The following is an 11855-nucleotide window of genomic DNA, read 5'->3' as shown; positions in this document are numbered from 1 at the left end:
GTTCAGTGTCAGAAGAGAAAAGAACATAACAGATCCTGTATTCATCCTCAAAATTTTACCAAGAGAATTTGCCACTATATATGATCTTTTGTGGATCTACAGGGAAACCTCCCCCACCCCAAACCTGAGAGGGTACAACACAAAGGTATAGAACCTGAGGAAAACCAGAGTAATGAAACGTAAGGAAAAAAGCAGCACTGGAACAGCATGTTCAGACTAATAAAAGATGTATATCATCAAATCTCCTGAGTCAGAACAAGTGTCGATAACAGATACTTTTGAAATGAAAGTTGGCACAGGTCTGTTCTCAGTCTGTTTCTCTTTTTTACAGGGGCAGATTTCATCAGAGAAGTTAGAAGACTCCCACAGTGGAATATGACATTGGTAGACAATCATAGGCACAATGGCCTTATTAGCATAAGAAAATTTTATAACATGACAGAGTGCACGAGGGCACAGGTCTTAAATACAAAAAAGACAGAACTACAGAAAAGCAAAAGAAGATAAAACAGACACATATGCATAGAAACTGGTAGCACCTTTTTACTTTAAGCATCTGAATTCCATTAGGAATAAACAGATATAATTAGATAAGTTGAGAAAAAGAAAAAGCAATAGATAGAAGAGAAGGAAGGAATGAGCAGGTGTGGCAGAGGATAAAATAATGCTATCTAAGTGGAAACACCAGATATTTAGAATAGTAATAAGACTTACGCTAATTTGTGGCTCTGGAGGTTGCATAACCCATGAAAAAAAAAAAGAGGATGATATAGCACTGAAATGTGCATGCTAAGATGGCTAAACGGCTGGAAAGGATATGATAGATGGGAAAAATGAGGAAGAAAGAACAATTTACAGCTACCACGTATTGGCAAATATTCTGGCAATTACCGGTTGGATGTTTGGGTGGGCTGAGGATGATCAGATTGCTAACAAATTGTTGGAAACAACAGGTGTTAGAACAAAATGATGACCAAAGAAGCACCAGATAGGTCAACTATATGAAAACAAGATATCCACGAAAGGTGTTGATCAGTGATATAACAGGGTGGAAAAGAATTTTTCAGCTGCCATCTGACTTGGTGTGACACTAAGTCTAAAGGAAGAGAGAGAGAAAGAGAGAGATGGATGGATGGATTAGAACAACTCTCTCTGACCACTTGGGACCCTTAAAGATCAAAACCTTTCACCTTATTAATCAAAGGCAAGTAGCATTTTAAATTGTGCAATAATGCTCCATTATTTTGCCAGTTTCAGTACAAGATGTGTTTAATGGCTCCAGATTTCTCTCTCACATCTGAGAGGGCTTTGCCCACTCCAGTAGAAAAAAGTTTTCACAGAAAGGACATTTGAGGAGCATTAGAATATATCTGTATTTCAGTCCAAGCTGCGGCCAGTTTGTGTAGAAGGCAGGGTATACACCACTTAGACAAATTCACCAGCATGGGTTCTGCTAACACAGTAGCTGCAGCAGCACAGAGCTCAGCATGAATGGCACCTCCAGCCAGCAGTAGCCATGCAAACAAACTAATTTAAAGCTAGCTCAGCTATGCCTGTACCAGTGGTTCTCAGCCACTCAAGGCACTCCTCAAATATGCCAGCTCTTAGTTTTCACTCATTTTTTCACTACAGAAAAATTACAGTCATTCATCTGTTGTAAAGAACTCAGAAAGACCACAAATTAGCTGCCATTGCACCCCTGAAGCGATCTCAGGACACACTGGTTGAGAATCACTGGCCTATAGCAGGGTAGGCACCCCCTGCACAAATGCTAGTATGGTAAGAGAAGCATTTTGCTCAGCACGCGCACCTCAGTGTGGATGGCAGGGACCGAGCTAGGGCTGTGCTGTCCCCCCTTGCAGCTCCCCTGCCATCCCCCATCACACCAACATCTTACAAGTTGAGGCAGTGGGTGTTTTTATCCTCTGCCCAAAAAACTTGCTGACCCCTGGCAGGGCCTATCACTGGGGGGGGGGGGGGGGGGGGGGGGGAGGAGTGGGGGGGGGCAGGAGGGCCATTTGGCCCGGGCCTCTCATTCATGGAGGGCCTCAAATTTAGACTTTTGACGTTATCTCCAAATGAGGTTATACATACAGACACAGAGATACACTGACAGGATTGAAAGAACAAGAAAAAAGCTAGAAAAGCACTTGTTAAATAAAAAGGAACATTTATTACAAATTATTGCATTGTATTTTGAGCCTCAAAAAAATGGAAGTGGCCCGGGCCTCTCTCCACCTCTGAGAGGGCCTGACCCCTGGTCTATACAGCTGTAGCTGCCGCTCCGACTGCGATGCAGCCATCTCCTCCGTGAATCCCCCTCGTTTCCACCACAAGGAGTGTCACACCGGGTCAGCTGGCAGCTGAATCTTCTTTTTCACCTGGTTGCATCACAGATCAAGCCCTCTAATGGGTACATGGGTATCTCATTGCCATACAACTGACCGATCCATCACTTCTTGAGTCACTGCTTTGTTCTGACACCCATCATCTCCAGCTATTTGTTCCCAATCTGATCAACCCCCGCCCACCCACACATCCAACCAGCGTTTGCCAAGATCGGGGACCACGCCTTGCAGGGAAGCACCGCTTCTCACATGGGTCATGCAAAAGCATGCAGCCCTTGCAAGGGAAATTTAGGTTGGATGTTAAGAAATGCTCTCTCAAGGCATCGAAGTCCTGGGACAGGTTACCCAGAGAGGGGTGCGCTCTACCCCCGGGGGCGGGGAAACGGCTGGACCAAGCTGTGGCTGGGACGATTTAGTTGGGGCTGGTCCTGCTCCGAGCAGGGGGTTGGGCTAGATGGGACCTGTTGAAGTCCCTTCCAGCCCTCGTTGCCTACGGGAGGAAGGAGGCTCATTCCTGCTGCGCCTCCAAGGCCGCGCAAAGCGCGGGGCGGGGGGAGGCAGCCCTTCCCCAGCCACAAGCGGAGCAGAGGGGCGGGCGAGTCAGCGCCTCTTTCATCGCCTCACGGCGTCACTCCAACACCCACCAATCAGCGCCTCCCAATGCGGCGCACCCGGGACGGACAGGGCCCAAGAACAGAAACTAAGCTCCCCGCTCCTGCAGTGTTGCGCGCGCATCAGAAGGTGGCGGTGACGCAGTTCCTACCCAACCGCTTTGCCTGCGGGAGCCGTTAAAACAGGGCCGTCACGTGGCCGCGCCCCCCACGAACATCATTGCCTCCCGCGCGCCGCACCCAGCCCCGCCTCCAGCACGTGACTGAGAGCCGCGGTGGTGCCCGACCCCCAGTCACGTGAGGGGCAGGGGTTGCCTGTGGCACAGCCCGACCTGGGGAGGGGGCGGGCGCCCTTTAAACAGCGCCCTCCCTCCCTCCCTCCCTCCATCGCTCGCTCTAGGGAGGCATTAGAAATACCGGTAAGTCTGATATCTTTTCTTAGACCAACTCAATAAAAGTTCTTCGCAAGCTGTTGGGCACAAACGCCCTCCATCAGGCAGAGGACGCGCCTGCCGATGGTGTGTGCCCTCGCTGGACGGAGCGGGAAGGCAGCCGGAAGCCAGAATTTTTCCAGCTGTTTGAGCTGGTCTAATAAAAGAGAGTGGATTTCTCCAAAGAGCCTTGTCTGCCTGTGTCCTTCGGCCCACAGGGCTGCAAGACAGGGTCACTTTGCTCCTGAGCTGGAAGCTGCTTGGCACCATGCTGCTTTAAATGCTGTGCTGGGTCCTTGCAGGGAGGGAGTCGCACCCTCGGACCAGGTGCAAATGAGCTGGGAGAAGCCAGGCAGAGAGAGTGGGGTCAAGCCCCTGATCCTCCCTGCCTGGTGCAGCCCGCTGCTGAGCTCTGGACCGCTGAATGGCTGCCGGCCTCCCGAATTCCTTGCAGGCTGTCATGTCCCTTTGTCTGCCAGCCCTGACCTGCGCCAGGCCCGTCCTTTTCTGTCAGAACACTGTTTATCACACTTGTCCAGACCCCGGGTTAGCAACCCCGGGTTCGTGTATGTTGCATAGGCAGCTGATAGATAAAACTAGGACTGTGCTCAGAGCTGAGTGCCTTCACCCTTCCTCTTGCTTGCTCCTTTCCTGGCCCTGAGCGTGCTTGGAGCGCTGGTTTGGGTCCTGGGGATTTAGGTGCTGCTCTTCTTATTGTGTCTGGGCTTGCTTCAGAGCTCAGGCAAGCAGTAGGGCCTTAGATGCTCCAACAGTATTTCTGAGTATGTGTGGACCTACTTCATACTACCTACTTAGTACAGTGGTTCTCAACTGGGCTGCTGTGAACCCCTTCCAGGGGTTTTCTGCAGCCAGGTTGAACTGCCCAGCCTGCCCCATGCGGAGGCAGATCCAGCAGCAACTACAGCTGGACCCCATGTTCCTCCTGCAGCCCTTCCTGGTCTGATCCCCTATGCTTCTTCCAGAAAGAGGGACTCTAGGCAGGTAGGACTGTCCTGCTTCCCAGAGAAGCATTCAGGGTTAGCCCTGGAAGGGCTGTGACAAGAGAGCACATTCCAGATGCAGCCCTTTGCAGTGAATATATTCTGTGGTGCTATATAAATTAAATTATTTTAGGAAGTGACATCAGCAAAAAGAAATATCTTGAGGATATGGGAGTAGGAGTTTCCAAGATAATTTTTCCCTTGCACTACTGGGAAGGAACTAAATCCAGTTTCTTTTCAGGTGGGTAAATAGGAAGCTAAAATGAGTAGTGTAAGTGGGGTTTCAGGCCACCTATGTGGATTTTAGACCCTATTCCTGCCCTACCTCCCACACACCTCATCTTGCCCTTCTCAGCATGCTCTGAAGGGATCTGCTCCAACCATTTATATACGCTCTCTTACAATCCTGTGTGAAGGTATGCAATTTCATGCAGGTCCACACAGTATTAGCTGCAGGAGAACCACAAACAGGTGGTAGAGGAGGAGAGCTCTCTCTTATTTTAGCCCAATAGCCTAGGGGTTGAAGCATTTGCCTGGAGAGTGGGAGACCTATGTTCTAGGCCACCGCTCACCCAGAAGGGGTTTAAATTTGCATCTCCTACTTCCCAGCAAAGTGCTCTAACCACCAGACCTTGGCACTGCCCAAAGCTCCCTCCTCATGAAGTTGGACCACTGGGCAGCCAAGAGGGAAAGATGTGTGAGGCTAGGAGGTAATAAATGAGCTAGAAGGTATGTGGCTCAGTGACAGGAATACTGCCCTGGATTCTGGTCCCTGCCTTTACTCCCTAATGGAGCAGAAAACATTCCAGTGCAGTCTCTTCATTTTTAGCTAATGACTACTAAATGCAAGGAAAGGAAGGAGTACCACTGTAGGGAGGAACAGGGGCTAGGACGTAGGGCACCCTCCCAGGGCAGAGCCCAACACATTGTGTCACGGAGCACATCTTCCTTTTGTCAACTCTCCTGGTTCCACATCTCTTCCTCTTAGCTGTCCCACAGATCAGCTTCAACAGAAGGTGTATAATCATAGCTATGCCTAGTCTGTGATCTTGTGGTTAGAGCATTTTGCTGGGAATTCAGAGTTACAGGTTCAAAGTTCCTCTGGTGTAGGGTGGGGTAGAAACAAGGTCATCTGTGAGAATATGTCCTAACCAATGGGCATAATTACATACCAATTTATAGAGTTTTATATCTTCCGCAGAGAAGTAGGTAATAAATCTGCACGAGTAGTCCATATTGCTGCTGTCTGAAGGTGGAGCTGGATTTGAGCCCTGATGTTTAAAGGAAGTCTTAAACAGAATCCTGGAATAAAAGACAACTTTGTGGTAAACAATTCTGGTCTTGCCTGTTCTGCATTTTTTCCTCCCTTGAAAAACTATATTTATAGTCTAGGCAACCTGCAAGGTAAGTGAAATCTGAGCAGTTAAGCCCAGGTTACAACTCAACACTTCTTTTATCTCCAGCTCCTGAGAGGCATTTTGAGAGGGGATCTCTGTTAAGAACAGAGCCCACCAAGGGGAATGCTAATCTAGGCCAGCAGGCATTCAGAGAGTATCAGTCACAGAAGTGAATAACTGAGTTCTATAGATGATGGAATGCTGTTGCATGACCTGGAGGAACAGCCCAAGTGCTATCAGGAAATCTTTACTGTTGCTTGTTACTCTCATAAGGAAATTTCATATCAAGAATGCTTCTTAAGGGAAATTGGGTGTAGCAAGACGAACCCAGGCCCTAACCACAGGCTGCAACTGTTCACCCACTCTGTGACCTGTTGTGAAATACTGTATGAAGTCAACTTGGTTATACCTCAGAGGTCCTGCTGCTGTTGTTACCAGGGCAATAACATTTCTTAAGGTTTAAAAACTCTTGGACAAGGAAGGTGAGGGGGGTGGTACTTGACTCTACTACTATTTTAACTGTATGCTAAGTGCACCTCTTAATCCTAGTAAAGTTAGAAATAGTTCTATTTGTAAGATACTCTAGTCTACAGAGAATTTTAGACTGAATACCACTTATAGCCACCTGATAGGGACAGAAATTACGCATAAATGGGTATCAGTGATCGAAAGCCAGTTCAAATGTGTAACACAACAGAAGTTCAGTGCACATAAACTGGTTTCAAAATGGCCAAAACTGGTTTAAGGTAAACCTGGATGGATGTGGTATCAGACTTAACTGATTTAGGTTAAATAAGTTTATTGAACTTATGTGCCAGATTCTCTCCATATTCTAGTTAACAGACAGTCCCCCAGTGTCCCAGGAAGCTTTATACTTCCCCCCGCCCTGGGGTGGATGAGCTAGTCTAGTCCCAGGTTGTTTGCCCTAGCCGAGCAAGGGAGGCTCTAGCAACACCCCCCCCCCCCCTTGCAGCTTCTGGCCTGGGCCACTATATGCACATGGCTGTATTTTTGGAATTAAAAGTAAATGTCTGTTTACTTGCTTATTAGTTCAATCTACGCAGTTTAGACTAACCTGCAAAGCCTGAATCAATTCAACCTCAGGCTTTTTTTGACTGTCTGTACTTAGCCACTGAGGACTGACATCTGACATAGACTTAGTTCCACTAACTGAAACATTGGTTCCACTAATCACAATGGACATGTTGGTCTAAGGCAGTGGAAGCCAACCTTTTTGGTAGGTGTGCTAAAAAATAGCTCTGCATCCTCGAGTGTCACTCTGATCCTTTTCCTTTGCCCACTCTGCAGTTTTTCTTTCTGGTCCCTGCCCTATTGCTCTCTGCCTGATCCCTTGCTCTGCCTTCAGTTTCCTGCCCTATCTGCTGCTGTGCTGCCTATCCCCTCCATAATCTGCCACATACAGAGGCTGCCCATGCCACTTGTGGTACTTATGCCACAGGGCGCACACATAGACGAGCATGGATGTTTGGTTCCCGGGGAAGACTAGCAGCAGCGCACCTCCAGTTTTGAGCAGTGCATGCTGCCCCCATGTGTGCCACTCCACTTTTTTGCACAGGTTTTTTTGACCCCTGGATATCCAGTGTGGAGAACAGCCAAACATGCGGTATGTGGCGCTGCAGATGTGTATGTGGTTCCACATACCACACGGCCTTGCTCATCTGGACATGGCCAGGTTGGCCACCCCTGGTCTAAGATATGTTGATTTGGCTCAGTGGAATCCTCCATCATTATATTCTTGCTTCTACTTCTGGTTTGTAGTTGTCAGGGCTTATACCTGCTTCTAAAGCAAAGGTTTTAGTGGCCAATTGAGGTAATCTGCAAGGGAAGCCTCAGGTCTCCTGGGTTCCCACTGAACACTGATGTAGCAAAACACCCAGTTTCTCTTTTATTTATTTATGTGTTTATTTTAAAATGCATTCCCTCCCCTTCCCCAATCATTTCTGACTTTTTTTCTCTCCCTCTCTTTTCCCTATAGATAAGTATAAGTAAGCCAAGATGTAGGATAAGCTTTAAACATTTTTATTTTGGTAGCAAGTTTTTTTGTTTTGGATATCCACTGTTGTATTATTATTAGATTTGTAGTGATTTTTACTGTTGTATATTGTATTATTAACATTTTCATACTGATTTTTATTGTTTCATATGGATAGTGTATGGTTTAGGCCTGTGTTTGTAAGTAAACCAAAGTCATGTCAAGTTTCCATTTTATATGTCAAGCCTCCATCTTCTGTCCTCTGCCTGGGCATCCCATGTTGCAACTGTATGAGTCACATGCCCCTCCCATGTAAATTGGTTCCCCAATGAATGAGTGTGATTGAAAATGATTGAAATACAATGATACCAGGCCTCTACTAAATGGCCTGTAATGGCTGGGCCATCACCTTGCATTGATTCACCCAGGAACCACAGACCTCACCCAGGAACAGAGACAAGACCAGCATTTGAAAGACAAAGGACCCTGCAAAACCAGCAACTCTCATCATTACAGACACCAGAAACTGCACATCCCTGCATGGAGCACACATGCTCAGTATGCCAGGGGCTGACCCTTGCCTGGGCATGCCTCCTGTCATTAGGATCACACAAGGTCTGCCCCTATAAAAAGGGGTAGTGAAGACAGATCCAGTGGGAACGCCATTTCCATCTGGACCAGCACCATGCCACACCGCCCATCCACCCAGAGGCCCTGCCGGCGACCCGCCTCTGGACACCACCTACTGGACAAGGACCCCTTTCAGCCTGGATAGGTAGATATTACCTGCACACCACCTCCTACAATTTGGACTCTCTCTGTCTCTCTCCTCCTGGATTTCAGTGGACTTCAGCCCCTGCACTAAGCCTCTTTAACCCCTGCTGCCATTGGGTGGGTGGGTGCAAGGGAACCAATTTGGCATTGTGTCACCATCTACCCTGTTCAATAAAACCATTGTCATTTGCAACCCCAAGTTGGGTCATGTTTTACTGAATCCCAATCCCTTCCTTATCTTAAATTCCAGCTTCATTCTCTCTCTCTCTCTCTCTCTCTCTCTCTCTCTCTCTTCCATCTCTCTCTCAATTCCAGCCCTCACCCCTCTCCACTAGTTTCCCGATCTCCTCTCAATTCCTACTGCCTTTTCCCTGTGACTTTCTACTGCCTTTCTCTGCTTTCCCGCTGCCCCTGCTGCCTCTCAGTCTCTCCTGCTCCTTTTTCTGTGATTTTCTGCTGTCTCTCTCTCTGTTTTCAGGCTCCACCCCCCTGCAGCTTCCCAGCTCCTGCGGTTTTTTCTCTAGCAGCTGAAGCCTTTCTTCAGCTCCCAGCACCTACTGCTGCACTCTACAACTTCTCTAGCTGCCCCGGAGCCATTCTCTGGCTCCCCCACACCCAGAGCCCCCCTTTAACACCCACACTTTCCCTTAGTCCCACTTTCCCTCTCCAGCACCTACCTTTTCACCTCCCCCGTAGCTCTGGCTCCAGTCCTAGCCTCTGTGCCAGCATGCTTCCCTGTTCTGCAGGCTTTGGGCCTTGTCTTTTAATTAAGATCAATTAACCTAACCCCCAGCCTCAGTTCTTCAGTCCAGGCCCCTCTAGTCTATGGTTCTAATCCCAGTCCCAGTGACTTTCATTTCCAGTAACTTTAACTTTCTACACTTCTACTTTCTTATCTTAACCTTTCCCCAGGTCTCCCAAGTACACCAAGCACATGCATACATACACATCACAACACCCAACTTAAAAACTCACCTGTGTGTATGTGTAGGTGGGTGGTATGTGTGTGAATTAGTGAATACACATATATAAATATAATTGTGTGTGTGTGTGTGGTATATGATTTAGTAATCCACATATGTGTATTGGATGTACAGGTGTTGGTAGCTGGTAACTGATTCTGTCTAAATGTGATGTGTGTAGCGTGTCTGGGCTTAAACTGGTGATAGATGTTCATGAACTAAGGCTGGTTATTTTGAACGTGTGTGTATCTGAGTTGCTAGTGTGTGTGTGTGTGTGTACACATACATACACACACATATATAATGGCATTGTGTGCATGATATACAAATTAGTGATCTGTGTCTAACTTTTGGGGTGTATAGTGTATGTGCTTGAATTAGTGATAAGTGTGCATGTGCCTAGGCTGGTTTGAATGTGTATGTGCCTGAGCTGGTAGTGTGTGTGTGTTGTGTGTGTATGCACCTAATTGATTTGTGTGTGTGTGTTGTATATGTGCAATTGTCACACCCTCCTAACAGCGCAATATTGAGATCCTAAGAGTTGGCCTGACCCCCCAGGGCAACATTAAGGTGGGCAAGGTTAAAGAAATGCCACTTCCAAGCGCTTTCAAAATTTGTTATTTAGGATTATTTTCCCCCTTCCGTATTGGGCGTGTTTCTGAGAACACCCCATGCATCCAGTTTCACTGTTTCTCTCTTGCTGGAGTGGCTCTTCACAATTGTACACAGGAGTGTAATTCTGTTCCTGTGTGCATATAACAATTCTTTATATACACCCTCTCCTTATAAGCAGTTGCATATGGAATAACCCACCCCAGACTGCCAGCAAAGAGAGTGCTTCTGATCTTCAACCCCAATCGCACACAGTCTTAATAAATTCCTGGATATATTGTATATTGAAGGCATTCATTCCTCCCCCTTCAGAAGGAGGCCAATCCTACAAGGTGCTGGAAGGGAACTCGAACCCATTAAGAAGTTTCTGTGGTTCATGGGACTCAAATTATCCAATTAGTATAAGTTAGAGTAGTGTAAGAGGCATGGGAAAGAAGAAGGGTGGGGACAGATTGGATAATAACAGTGCATCATACTTGGCACTGGAGGTATGCACAGGTCTGAAACAATATTCTGTGTACAAATGTCATGATAGCTGGCAAAGGAGCTGGCAGGTTTTATCTACAGAGGCAAAGTTAAGGAATCTTGAATACCCAAGATAAAGCTGCACTTGCTCAAATTTTAAGGACTTCTAAAGTTTCTATGAGTTGATATAAGATACTGAATGGTTTACATGCACCCAAGCCACAATAATTTAATTTAGTAACCTAACTAGCATCAATAAGAATAACAGAGCTTTAGACACCCCTCCCCTGCATCTCAAAAGGGGGGGTGGATTTTAATGCTATGGTTCATAAAGCCATTACATGTAAAAGGAATCAGAATTTGTGGTAGAGGTGATATCTTTTATTAGACCAACTAGACTTTTGCAAAATAAAAATTATTTTGTTCCACGAGTTCTTACTCATTTTGCCTCTAGACCAATACAGCTCTAACCTGGGTACGTTACACATAAAGGCATTTGCCTGGGTTCCTCATTTGTAATGCTTTTGTTTTCTTCAGGCACTCAAGTTTTCCTCGCTGATGCTGAGAAGTCAGCTGCTATTTTTTAGATCAGTACAATCTGTTTTTAACTCCTAGCTTGTTCCAAGTGACTCTGGAACATATGGCAACAGTCATTCCCAAGGAAATAATCATACAGTCCAGAAGCTAGTCTTCACTGTGACAGTAAATTGTGATGACTAGCCCTTTGCTGAGTTGTGCAATGGCTCTTTCCATCCAATGGCAGAGCATCTGGCTGTGCAGCACAGTCCCATCAGTGTATACCAGCAGTATCTATTGAGCAAGTCTAACTCTTCTTGACTTGTTGGGTTGGATGAAAATGATGTGGCTCTTCCTGCAACAGAGAATCTCCGTGCTTCAGAAATTGGCCCAAATGACTACATTCTCTCTTCCTGATGACACAAACTCTTCACCTTAACCTAGGGGTGTCAAACTGATCTGGCCCCATATTCTGGATCTGGAGTGGGTGCTGCTTGCAGTGGGGTCCTGCTTCAGCCACTCTGGGGCTTTAAAGAAATGCCTCGGAGCTGCTGCTGATGCAGGGCTGTTCTGCATAGCCTCAGAGCTAGAGCTGTTGCAGGGTTGTTCTGCATGGCTCTGGACCTGTAGCTGCTAGTGCCATGGAGCTATGCAGCATAGCTTTGGATCCCCAGAGTGGGTGCTGACCCACAAGCTGCACTGGGGCTTGGATGATACAGCTCCATGGACCGGACATGGAAATTAA

General features: G+C 46.9%; 1 long non-coding RNA gene across 1 annotated transcript; it reads left to right on the top strand.

The window, feature by feature from the left end:
* The first annotated feature begins 3048 nt into the window (after positions 1 to 3048).
* LOC132250246 (uncharacterized) lies at positions 3049 to 8754 on the top strand. The gene is made up of 2 exons (XR_009461904.1): positions 3049 to 3378; positions 8210 to 8754. It is a non-coding gene; the product is annotated as an uncharacterized LOC132250246 (long non-coding RNA).
* The last annotated feature ends 3101 nt before the right edge of the window (positions 8755 to 11855 follow it).

The sequence above is a fragment of the Alligator mississippiensis genome, chromosome 4 (assembly GCF_030867095.1).
Source record: "Alligator mississippiensis isolate rAllMis1 chromosome 4, rAllMis1, whole genome shotgun sequence".
NCBI lineage: Eukaryota > Metazoa > Chordata > Crocodylia > Alligatoridae > Alligator > Alligator mississippiensis.
The sequence above is the reverse complement of the archived record's forward strand: the minus strand, read 5'-3'. Positions and strand labels throughout refer to the sequence as shown.